Genomic DNA, 13,808 nt, shown 5'->3' with positions numbered 1-13,808 from the left:
TGATGATTTGCTACATGTATATATTGGAAAATGAGTACCACAATAAGTTTAGTTAATGCCTCCATCCCTAATATAATTACCTTCCTGTGTGTGTGTGTGTGTTCGTGTGTGTGTGCTGTTAACTATAGTTACCACGCTACACATTAGATTCCCGGAACTTATTCATTTTTAAATGGGGGTATGCATTCTTTGCCTAACATTGCCCCATTTCCCCTAACCTTCAGCCCCTGAAACAACCATTCTACTATTTCTCTAAGTTATGCTTTTTCAGATTCTGCATATAAGTGAAAACATGCAGTTTGTGTTCTTCTGTATGACTTATTTCACTTAGCATAATGCCTTCAGGTTCCAGCCATGTTGGTGTAAAAGGTAGGGTTCCTTTCTTTTTACTGCTTAATCATATTCCATTCCATATACATACCATATGTTCTTTATTCTTTGACAGATACTTAGGTTGTGTCCATATTTGGCTATTGTGGATAATGCTACAATGAACATCAGTGTAAAAATATCTTTTTTAAATAAATAAATAAATACATACATACATGCATACATACATATATACATACATTTATTATTTATTGGCTGTGTTGGGTCTTTGTTGCTGCACATGAGCTTTCTCTAGCTTAGGAGAGCGGAGGCTATTTTTCCTGGAGGTGTGAGGGCTGCTTATTGTGGTGGCTCCTCTTGTTGCTGAGCACAGGTTCTAGTCACACAGACTCCAGTAGTTGTGGCAAGTGGGCTCAAGAGTTATGGCTCGCGAGCTCTATTGTGCAGTCTCAGTAGTTGGGACGTGCAGGCTTAGTAGCTCTGCGGCATGTGGGATCTTCCTGGACCAGGGCTTGAACCCATGTTCCCAGCATTGGCAGGTGGATTCTTAACCACTGCACCACCAGGGAAGCCCCCCAAATATCTTTTTAAGATAGTGTTTGCATTTCCTTGGATATACACCCAGAAGTGGGATTGCTGAATCATATGGTAGTTCTGTTTTTAGTTTTTTGAGAAACCTCCATACTGTTTTGCATAGCAGCTACGTTGATTTACATTCCCATCAACAATGTGCTAGGGTTCTCTTTTCTCCTAATCCTCACAAACACTTGTCTCTTGTAACCCTTCCTATAGGAAGGTTTGCACAATTTTAGGACTGGTAAAGTTCAGTAAATGTGATAAGTTAATGGAGGCGGGTTAGTCTGCACAAAAAGGGGCCCCTGTCACCTCAGTTTTCTTCTGTGCCATTCCTTAGTGCTGGTGTCTAAGAATCTCCTTACAAGCTCACACTTCAAAAGATCTTCTCTATCCCACCTGTTACAATCATGTCCCTTCTTCATCTTTCATTAAGCCCTCGGTCGGACTTCTTTTCCCATAGATCGAGGCTCATTTAGGCTAGAGGAAAGCACAATTTGGCATCAGAAAACCGCAGGTGTCAGGGAATCATACTCTGATATGAAGGTTAGTTTTCTTTAAGTATTTTTATTTTCTTTTGTGTGAGCTGGAAGAGGGGAAAACATACTCAAGGTACTGATGATAGAAAAGAGAGGGAAGGAAATAATATAAAACAACTGAATTCTGTTATGTAGCCTTCCCACATGAGTCTATAGAGTGAACTGTCCTGGCTCAAGAATTCTAATAGTCTCTGATCCACTGATAGTTTCAGTCTTTCATTTTCTTGCCATTCTGACAATGTTTTAATGGATAACTTTTCAACCTATTGACAAATATAACTGACAATAATTTTTGTTATTGTTAATTTATTTGTCTCACTGTTTTGTTTTTATACTTTAATACCATCCAACAGTGTCTTTTACACAAATAAGTTGTTGATTCAAGGTCCAGTATTGACCTTATCGTATTTTTACAAGCACATTATATTGATATGCTTGGGTTATATGTGTGTATGTGTGTGTTTCTGCGTGTATGTGTGTGTAGACTATACAGAAAAAAGAATTTTTTTTCTAAAAGCCTTCAGCTGTTTTAATTATAACTGTAATGGAATTTCTATCACATTTAACCTACAGTTACAGTTCTATCAGTTTCTATACAGTTTCTATCACATTTAACCTTTGTTACAGTTTGGATATGTTGATAACAAATCCAGATGCAAAGTTTAAACTAAACTAAATTTAGATAATAAGCTGAGGTAAAATTCAAGGAACTAAATCCAGAAATTAATTAACTTTATTGTTTTACATTTATATTGCTGTGTAACAAGTTACCACAAAAGTAATAGTCTAGAACAATACCCATTTACTCTCTCAATGCTTCTTGTCAGGAGTTTGAGTAAGCTGGTTTTTGTCATTTATAAGGTCAAAATCAAGGATCTATTGAGCTGAGCTCTTATCTGAAGGTTCTGGGGAAGAATTGCTTCCAGACTCATTCAGATTGTTGGCAGAATTCAGCTGCTAGGATTGGAGGACTGAGGCCCTGATTTCCTTGCTGGCTGTCAGCTGGGATCACTCTCAGCTCCTTGAAATCCTTGCATGAGGCCCCTTGGTCTTCAAAACCAGTAATGGTGCATGTAATTCTTCCTGAATTTACTCTGAATTTCTGGAACTTCCTCTTCTGTTATCAGCCAGGAATTTTTTTTTTTTCTTAAAGAGTTCAAATATAGAGTTCAAATATAACTCCAAGTCAACCTGATTAGGAACTTAATTGAATTTTTGAAATCCCTTATGACATGGAATTTAATGTAGATGTGTTATATTATCATACTTACAGTCCCAGGAGCTAGGGCAGGAAATCTTGGGGGGCATTTTAGAATTATGCCTATCACAGTGATAAGGAGTTTTGAAAAGCCATAGCTTTAACATAAGACTCAGAGAACGTATAAGTCAATATTTCTCAAATGAGGATAGTTCTATTTCTATTAAACATGACACCTTTGCATTCTCTACCAAAACATTATTCATGAGAAAATATGACATTTCCTTGGGCATGGAAGCGAGTCTTAGAAAAAGTATAGGTGACATTTTATATCAATGTTAACAATCATTGAATCCAACTAAACATATGATTGTCATCAAATATCTTATACAATTAATTCCTTTTTACAAAATGTATCAATGCATGAATATGGGACATTCCCTGCCTCAAGCAGAGAATTGAAATTTAACTTTCACATTTTTTAAAATTTTTTATGGCAGGTATATTTTTAATAGCCACATTGAAAAATAATCTAATTGCCTATCAACATGTAAATATACAAACATGTGGTATATCCATACAGACCAAAAATGTACATACTATGTAGCTCCATTTGTAAAAATTTCTAGAGAATGCAAACTAATTATAGTGACAGAAATCAGATCACTAGTCTCCTGGTAATGTCATGCAGGACACAGGGTGGGCCAGTATATAGGAATTAGAAAGGGGTAAGCATAAATTTGGGGTATGCATAGATAACATATAGTTTTTAAAAGTGAGCTATTGCCTAAATCTGTCCTTATATAACTTTTACTTCACTCTAAAAGTTGTGAACTTCATGCTTTGTCTTTTAAATATTTCCAAGTTCCCTATGCTAATTTCCTTGGAAATTGTATCAGATAATTTCCAATAATAATAATATTAAAAATAATAGCAACAATACTAATGTATTAATAGGAAATACATATTACTTATGTACAATAAAATAAATATATATTCTTATTGTATTTATGAGTGAAAAATCTGATAGCAGTGAGATAAGTATCTTTCCCAAAGTCACATGGCTGATAAGGCACATTTGATGTTCAAACTGAGACACTCTGGCTTCAACCTCTTGGCCCCCTGGATCTCACATAAAATTTCTTCTCTTGAGTACTTGGATGTGTATCTAATTAGTTTTGACACTGTTGCTCTGTTGCATCTTACAGTAATCTTCCTCTTAACATTCATGTGAGCACACACCACACACACACTCCCACAAAAATAATCATCCCTCCTGGCAATGTTTTTGACATCAAAGAACAAAAGTCATATTGTTTAGACAATGAAACACAATGATAAGTTTAGTTCAAGAAAAAATGTAGAAATAAGTCTTTTAAATTTTATGTTACTGTGCCATCATCAAATAATCCCAACTATGAAGATTATCTTAATTTAATATATAATGTATTCTCAATAAGTATCTTTTCCTTAACATTAGGTAGCAAAATAAATGGAAATGAATCAGAAAAAATACAAGATGTCTATTCATATATATTTTAATCCTCTGACCACTTGCTACAAATCCTTGGTGAGGGATGGCTTTAGGACATAGAATAGAACCTCTGATTTCAGGCACCATGGTGCCTTCCCTAGATTGTATTTACAAACAGATTTACAATAGTTAGAGAAGTTTGTTTTCTCAAGCACAAAGGGGCAATTTAGGGTACTGGGTGGGAGCAGAGTAATTTCTTGGTGATCCACTTCTCCTTTTACCAAAGACATGTTTTTTTTCTTTCTCCTCTTCTCTATCACCCTCTCTGCCATCCATTTGAATTTTCCTTCTTTTCCCTGGTTTCTTAGGTCAGCCTGAGGCACCGAATGCTTTCAAACCCTTTTCTGTACATGGTTCTTGACTATGAGGAGGGGTAACTTACTCTTCTATGAACTAAATTGACAAACCAAAGTTAAATTTTTTACAACATTGGGGATGTCTCTGATGAGGAAAGGAAGGGAATCTCTAGGGAATACTCTCTCTAGGATGCTAGTAATTTACATCATCATGTCTTAAAATATTCCCTTTAGAATGCAGAAAGGACTATTTTCCTTCCAGTATTCTATGAGAAGGCTGCTTTCAAAATGGGATGGAAAGTCTTGAGACTAATTTAGGGTGTGCTGACAGGTAAGTGACAGACTGCTTACAACATTGTACTGAGAGAGGCATCATTCATTACAGAATAATCTTACATAATTTAAAAACATATTGCTATATGTCTTGTGACTTTGTTGCTCCTACTTTCTTTGAGAAAGAAACAGAAAAAAATGCAGGTAGTGACTGTGACATAGCTTCTGGAGAATGCCAGCGTTTCCACAACCAAGAGACAGCTTTAAATGCTGTATATCACAGATTATAATTATTACTCTGCATGTTTCTGAAATATGTTAAGAATACAATTTGCAGTTGACACCCATCGGAGAGTTAGTGTGAAAAGCTGAGGAAATATTCCTGATGGAAAGTTCACAGGAAACAAGACAATGTGGAGGCTAAAAGCTGTATAATGATGGTGAGAGGAAATGTGATGTACATGTGGGAGGGGAATTTCCACCATTCTTTAATTTGGGCTTTTAGGGTAAAAATAATTGGGTTGATCTGTTCACCTTCCCACAGAGAAAGGTAAATTTTTCATAGAAATCAAATGAATGTAGGGATTCTCCCAAAGACAGAAGTGTAGGGTAACCAAATCAGAGGGTGTTGGGTAGTTGAAGAGCGTCCTAAGGCAAGCAATGCTTTCACTGTGGCTTCTGCAATAAAACAGATTTGTAGGGTAGAAGCATACACCTGACACCCTGTATCCCACTCTCTTCTATTCTTCATGTTTTCTATGTGGTTTTCTTTCAACTCATCTCTGTTACCTCCCATTAACATATTGATTCTTCATTATTGTTTTGAGAAATCTAGCCATTCCAAAGTTGGCTTACCTTATTTGAAAACTTGAGGTAAGTACAGTAGTTATTAGAAGATATGCTATTTTATCAGTGCTGTTTTATCTCCAGATTATTGCAATTTGTTTTTATGTTAGATTCCTTTGAGAACCTGATGAAACATGTTAACACCTCTGGAAAAAGTGGACATAAGGTCATACACAGAAACATGTAGAAAAGCACAGATCAATGTTAGAAGGACAGGAAGAATGTCAAGGCTCTCTGTGCATTTTTGAAGGGCCAAAAATTCATGTAAAAAATGTCAGATGCTCAAGATGATTTTTCCTATGGTGCCAGACCCCCAGAATCTTACAGGGCCACTCATGCTGTTCTGAGTACAACATCTCCTACCTCAGGAGTGGAGCTGATTAACTAAGCTATTAAAAAATTATCCCATCTTTTCTGAATTTATAAATTGGGAACATATTTGTTCACCATACATAACATATAGATGGCCACAGTAAAGATGTGAATTTGTTCTGTAATCATAATTGTACTAAAACAATCAGGTAATTTTAAGAAATAACTAAGAAAATTCAATTTTAAAACACTTACAAAGCACTTATATTGTGCAAGGCATTTGGTTTGGAACTGTGGGAAATAAAATTCTGAGAATATGTAGTATTCAAAGATTCTCATTCCAAGAAAGAAGTTAAGGAAAGCCCACTCAGTTGAATTTAAGCATCCTGTGTGATACTATAAGAAAATCTATAAAAGAAGCCATTAGGGAACAGGAGAGAGAATTTTCTTTATCACAAATTAATCAGTGAAGGCTGTCAGAAGAAATTTTTCAGCAGTTGTGTCCTGAAGTGTTGATGCAGTTAAAACTAGCTAGAAATGAAATTATAATCTGGGAAGGAAGACACTATTGAATAATATATGATGAGAAGTCACAATTATTGACAGGCTATTGGAATATTACTCAGCTATAAAAAGGGATGAGATGGAGCTATATGTTTTCACAATTCTTGATTTATCTTAAAAATATATGTTCTAATGTATAACTAAGGTTGTTTTACAAATGGACAGTCTAAAGGGATTGATAATATACAAACCAAAAATGGTCCACTCAAAGAAGTAGCCACAAACATAGGTCGTATTTTCAACTACAAATACTTCATGATAGATCATTCTGAAGAATATTAAAAGAAAGAGCTTATTGTACTAATTAAAATACTAAGACTCAGTTCCCTAAAGTTTAAGTCCCTGCAAAAATTACATGGCCCAAACAGATTTTTTAAAAATCAAGGACAATAAAGTAAAAAGCTTCATCTGACACTCTCCCAGGAGTAGTTTTAGATTTGCAAGAAGATAACACATGTTTCAACTTCCTGAAGGAGAAGAAAATTTACTGAGGGAGAGGGAAAAAAAAAAAAAAAAAAGACGGGTCATTTAGTGTCTACTTGCTCTATCACAGTCTGTGCTTTGGCCACTCACAATTATCAAGATAATGCATTGAAGGTGGGATTGAGAAGGACTACAATAGTGTAAGTATTCCAAATTATATTTCAATTTGTCACATTCAATTTATAATTTTCCTTGCAAATGGCATTCTTTTCAACATCATCTTGACAACAAAGACCTAGAGGAAGGATTTTGGTCTTTGAATTGAAGCCAGTGATAATATTCCTTTCCATATCTGAAAAAAAAATGTCTTCATTGAAAGAAACGTTTCAAAGTTGAATATCTTTGATTTTGCAAGGACAGAAAACAAATTGAATAAAGTCAGTAGCTGAGTATCCATTATGCCTCACCTCTAAAATTTTATGTTCCTCCCTCTTCTGAATGTCAGGTCTGTTACAATAATGTGAGGAGTTTGGGTACCTAGAAAAAACTACCCTGATTACTACCCTGATCTGGCCTGAAAGAAACTGCCTGGTGACATCTCCCCAAAGCACCTCAGAACTAAAATGCTTAAGCAAAATGTTTGAAGTACAAAAGCATGAACTATTGAGGGCTAATCACCCCCCTACCCCATAATTTACATGTAAACTTTGGAACTTTGCATCATTTGAAGGGTGCTTTTCAGAAATTGGAAAAAAGAAAAATAAAAAGGGAGATATTTGAGATATTACCAACCATTGAAGAATGTTCACATCTCTACATTTGTGGATGACAAATACTAAATATCATAAGGGTGCTTCAAATCATGGATATTTTGTTTAGAGATTAAAAGTGTTTCCTATCCTCTTTTTAAGCTGTAACAGCTAGAAGGGAATGCACAGTGAAGTGGGGCATATTATAGGTTGATAAAAATATACATTTTTTAAGTAAGTATAACAAATAAATCATGATAAATGTACACATAAAAAGACATCTTTAGGAGACTGGAGTGGGCTGTGATTTTAAATTTATATTATGAACTCCCAAAGGCAGTAATATATATCCAAAATGACAACTGATACATCATGCACATGGGCCCCTAGATTTATTGAATATGGAAAAGTAATTAAGTTAATAACATGGAGCTCTATTTCTTAACTTTATATTCAATTAGCATAAATAATGAGAATACTGTAAAATCCACAAAGGGTTCCATTTGAAGTGTGTTGGAGTAAAGTCTAGTATTCACAAGCATAGCGGAAACTCATAATGACCTACAAAGTGGTCTTTACAAATTGAGGAACAACGTGTTGAGACAAATTGCTCAGGAATCACAACTAAAATGTTGATGATGAAGAATATTTATACTAAAAAAAATTCCTGAACATCACACATCCCACCGTGAATTAATTCTTTTCTATTTTGTGCAGATGAACCATTTCACTCTCACCCCTTCTCCTCATTCATGAAATCATGCAGCTGAATAATAATGTGACTGAGTTCATTCTACTTGGGTTGACCCAGGATCCTGTTAGGAAGAAAATAGTGTTTGTCACTTTCTTGATGTTCTATTTGGGGACCTTGTTGGGGAACCTTCTGGTTATTACTACCATTAAGAGCAGTCAGGCACTTGGGAGTCCAATGCATTTCTTCCTTTTCCACTTATCTTTAAATGATACTTGCTTCTCTACTTGCATAGCCCCTAGGATGATTGTGGATGCACTTTTGAAGAAGGCCACTATCTCTTTCAATGAGTGCATAGTCCAAGTTTTTTCAGCCCATTTCTTTGGCTGCCTGGAGATCTTCATCCTAATCCTCATGGTTGTTGACCGCTACGTGGCCATCTGCAAGCCCCTGCACTACATGGCCATCATGAGTCATTGAGTCTGTGGTGTGTTGGTGGCTGTGACCTGGGTGAGGTCCTGTGTGCATTCTTCAGCTCAGATTCTTCTAGCCTTGAGTCTACCTTTCTGTGGTCCCAATGTGATAGATCACTATTTTTGTGACTTGCAGCCTTTGTTGAAACTTTCCTGTACAGACACCTATGTGACCAACCTACTCTTGGTGTCCAACAGTGGGGCCATCTGTGTAGTGAGTTTTGTCATGCTGATATTCTCCTATGGTATAATCTTCCATTCTCTGAGAAACCACAGTGCTGAAGGGAGGAAAAAAGCCCTTTCCACCTGCATCTCCCACATCATCGTGGTCATCTTGTTCTTTGTTCCTTGTGTATTTATATACACACGCCCTGCAACTACCTTCTCCATGGATAAGATGATAGCTGTGTTTTATACAATTGGAACACCTTGGATCAACCCTCTAATTTACACCCTGAGGAATGCAGAAGTGAAAAATGCCATGAGGAAGTTATGGAGCAAGAAGGTGGTCTCAGAATGATAAAAGATGAATGGAAGTTTCAAAATTTCTTCACAGTTTGCATTGATCTAAGATAAGTCCATAGAGAATAATATCTTCTTCTTGTGGAGTTAATATAATCCTAGCTCGGGGTGTGAAGGTTTGTTCCTTCAGGGATATAGATAATGCGAACATATATGCTAGTTACGGTTGAGTCAAATTTATGTAGAAGAAACAGCACCAGGGACACACAGTCGTGTAAGAACATGGCCCTAGGTATGCACTGCTGTGTCTCTGCCTCTAGTCTGTCTGATATCACTGTTGTTTTGATCTACTGTTTTCCCTGCTCTCTCATTGACTTCTGGTGATTTCTGTTTCTAGTTACATTTCTATTTGCTTACTTCCACAGCTTGACAGGTTTTCCTCCCAAATATTTTTTTTTTATAAATTTAGTTTTATATTTTATTTATAGACTGTGTTGGGTCTTTGTTGCTGTGTGCGGGCTTTCTCTACTTTTAGCAAGTGGGGGCTACTCTTCATTGTGGTGCACAGGCTTCTCATTGTGGTGGCTTCTCTTGTTGAGGAGCACAGGCTCTAGGTGCATGGGCTTCAGACATTGTGGCACATGGGCTCAATAGTTGTGGCTTACAGGCTCCAGAGAGTAGGCTTAGTAGTTGTGGTGCACAGGCTTAGTGGCTCCACCATGTGTGGGCTCTTCCTGGACCAGGGCTCGAATCTGTGTCCCCTGCATTGGCAGGCAGACTGTTAACCACTGTGCTACCAGGGAAGTCCCAAAAGAGTCTTTATTAAACAGTCTGAACTCATGTCTGATCATGGACATTCAACTTGTTTGTTCTTCTTGACTCACCAAAGAACACCATTTTCAATTATTCATAGAATATTTTGGTTAAACTTGTTGAACTATCCATACAAATGTATTTCCTCTCCTAATAAGTTCTCATTAAAATAAGAAAAAAAATTGTGTCCACAATGACACAAAGATCCAGACAGGAGGTACCAGTTGGTGAAAGATCTTCATGTGTTTTTGAAACATAGAGAAGCGTGATAGGTAACTAACTTAGCAGAGTAGAAGAAGTTACAATCATCTGAAAACAGAGATACATAGAATAGGATAGAGAAAAATAGCATGCAGTCTACCTGAAAAACTAAGATGCTAAGAGCTTAGAGGCCCAAGATCCACAGAATGTAGGGCTGGAACATACATTGAATTACATGAACCTTATTTCCCCAGGCCACTTTTTACATAGCCAGGTGCAACTTCCTCTACACAATCCCACAGAAGATTAGAGGTTTATTATTTTTAAAATAAACTAAAGAGGACTTCCTGGATGGTGCAGTGGTTAAGAATCCACCTGCCAATGTAGGGGACACTGGTTTGGGCACTGCTCCAAGAAGATACCACATGCCACGGGGCAACTAAGTCCGTGCGGCACAGCTATTGAGCCTGTGCTCTAGAGCACGTGGGCCACAACTGTCGAGCCCATGTGCCTCAACTACTCAAGTCCGCGTGCCTAGAGCCTGTGCTCCACAACAAGAGAAGCCATGGCAATGAGGAGCCCACACCCCACCCCCTTTGTCAGAACTAGAGAAAGGCAGCCCACAGCAATGAAGACCCAACACAGTCAATAAATTAAAATAAAGTAAAATAAAATAAAATGAAATAGTTTATAGAGTTTCTGGTATCACTGTGAAGGGCAGTGATAAAATGGGCAGCAGCATGTACTAGGAGTAAGTGAAAATCTAGATAGTGAAATGCTGGACCCTTTCTTCTCACTGTTCCCAGTATGCCAGCAGTCAGTATACATCATGATCTCACCAGCTTCCACTACTGTGCACATAGCCCAAGTAAGATGGTGGGAATTTTTTGGGGGGAAGAGGAAGAAAATATAAGATCTGTGTTATACTGCCTAATTACCTAAAAATTACACCCCAAAATATTTAATCCTTGCCTATACAATGTGAAGATTCCAAATAACTTTTTTATTTCCTCTGCTTTAAACACAAATAGTTTCTGCTTTCAGGGAAGCTGGCAAGACTGGTGAATGGGGAGACAGAGCAATAGAAACCTGTCTTCAAACAAAAGCAAGTGGGGAATTGGATTGCTGGTCCACACATTGGATCCAGCAACTTCTCTATTTTCCTCAATAATTTAGCTCTGATTGTAAACCTATAAAATTCATGCTATGTAGTTGACTAGCCTAATTATCCTACAAATTTCTAAGTTACTGGTCATCTATTAATATCTAATTATTAATCTATTACTACCTACAAAAAAGCCTCATCTTATCTTCCTGCCATGCAAGCGGACATTGTATTTCTGCCTATCACTTATTATGCTGTTCAAAACAGATTTTCTAGTGAATGTTCATTTCCTGTTTTCTTTACCAAGAAAGAAAAACAATGCTAAGCAGCATTTAGTTGTTTTATTTTTTGCATGTCATAATAAAAGTATAATCAGTATTTTGGAGAAAATTAATCTAATCTGCCTTAGGATAACCTAGAAAGTCATTAGTAGTTCAGGGTTCTTGGAGTCCAGACTCCTGCTATAACTGCTGTTCTCTGAGCTTGGATGCGATTCTTGTTTTTTCTATTTATTAACATTTTTTACTCTCAATTGTCTTTATGTTCTCTATTCACTCAACAGGAGGGCTTTCACATGGCTCTGGGTTGTCAAGACACAGAATCTTTCTCCATGTTTCTTACAATATTCTACCCTCTTCCCTCCTCGCATGTTATAGACTAATAAGAACATATATTTCTATAAGTAAGTGGAACGAATATTTGAAGATAAATATAAGTATAAAGAAGACATTTTTAGAAGATGGTAATGAGCTGTTATTTCACATTTATATTATGTATTTCCAAAGGCAGTATATATATCCAAAATGCTCAGAGATATACCATCCAAACATGGGGCCCTAGAATTATTGAACACGAAGTAATGAATTTAATAAAACACATTAGCTTTATATTCAATTAGCAATATTAACAAGAATCATGTAATACCCACAAAGGTTTAGATTTGAAGGGTGCTGTGGAAAAATCTACTTTTCACAATCTTAGGCGAGACTCAGAGTGGCTGTATGAAGTGCTCACTACAAAGGAGGAAAAAAGTGATGAAGCGACTTTTAAGTAATCACAGCTAAAATGTCCATGATGAACAATATTTATTTTACATAAAATATTACTAGCATCCCATATCCCACCATTAATTAATTCTTTTCAATTTTTTGCAGATGAGCCATTTCACTCTCACCCCTTCTCCTCATTCATGAAATCATGCAGCTGAATAATAATGTAACTGAGTTCATTCTACTTGGGTTGACCCAGGATCCTGTTAGGAAGAAGATAATGTTTGTCACTTTCTTGATTTTCTATTTGGGGACCTCGTTGGGGAACTTTCTCATTACTACAATCAAGAGCAGCTGGGCACATAGGAGTCTAATGTAATTCTTCCTTTTTCACTTGTCTTTACCTGATACTTATTTCTCTTCTTGAATAGCCCCTAGGATGATTGTGGATGCCCTTTTGAAGAAGGCCATTATCTCTTTCAATGAGTACATTGTCCAAATTTTTTCATTGCATTTCTTTGGCTGCCTGGAGATCTTCATCCTAATCCTCATGCCTGTAGACCGCTGTGTGGCCATCTGTAAGCCCCTGCACTACATGGCCATCATAAGTCATCGAGTCTGTGGTGTGTTGGTGGCTATGGCCTGGGTGGGGTCCTGTGCGCATTCTTCAGCTCAGATTCTTCTAGCCTCGAGTCTACCTTTCTGTGGTCCCAATGTGATTGACCGCTATTTATGTGACTTGCAGCCTTTGTTGAAACTTGCCTGTACAGACACCTATGTGACCAACCTACTCTTGGTGTCCAACAGTGGGGCCATCTGTGTAATGAATTTTGTCATAGTGGTGTTCTCCTATGATATCATCTTGCATTCTCTGAGAAACCACAGTGCTGGAGGGAGGAAAAAAGCCCTCTCCACCTGCATCTCCCATATCATTGTGGTCATCCTGCCCTTTGGTCCTTGCATATTTATATACACATACCCTGCAACTACCTTCTCCATGGATAAGATGATAGCTGTGTTTTATACAGTTGGGACACCTTTGATCAACTCACAGATTTATACCCTGAGGAATGAAGAAGTGAAAAATGCCATGAGGAAGTTATGGACCAAGAAGTTGGTCTCCCATGATAAAAGATGAATGGAAGTTTCAAAGTTTTCTTCATAGTTTTGATTGATCAAAGAGAAGTCCTTAGAGAATAATATCTTCTTATTGCAGAGTTAACATAATCCTAACTCGAGGCATTAACTTTTGTTCCCTCAGGAATGTAGGCAATGTGAACACACATGTTACTTAGTGTTCAGTCAAATTTATGTAGAAGGGACAGCACCAGGGACACAGAGTCATGTAAGAACATGGCCTTAGATATGCACTGCTGTGTCTCTGCCTCTAGTTTGTCTAATATCACTGTGGTTTTTATTCACTGTTTTCCCTGCCTT

At 37.0% G+C, this 13,808-nt stretch overlaps 2 pseudogenes; both read left to right on the top strand.

The window, feature by feature from the left end:
• Positions 1–8,397: 8,397 nt before the first annotated feature.
• LOC130849804 (olfactory receptor 4C16-like) lies at positions 8,398–9,321 on the top strand (annotated as a pseudogene).
• Positions 9,322–12,579: 3,258 nt separating this feature from the next.
• Positions 12,580–13,509, top strand: LOC130850081 (olfactory receptor 4C16-like; annotated as a pseudogene).
• The last annotated feature ends 299 nt before the right edge of the window (positions 13,510–13,808 follow it).

Source organism: Hippopotamus amphibius, chromosome 3, assembly GCF_030028045.1.
Source record: "Hippopotamus amphibius kiboko isolate mHipAmp2 chromosome 3, mHipAmp2.hap2, whole genome shotgun sequence".
Classification (NCBI taxonomy): Eukaryota; Metazoa; Chordata; class Mammalia; order Artiodactyla; family Hippopotamidae; genus Hippopotamus; species Hippopotamus amphibius.
This window is presented reverse-complemented; position numbering and strand designations above follow the sequence as displayed.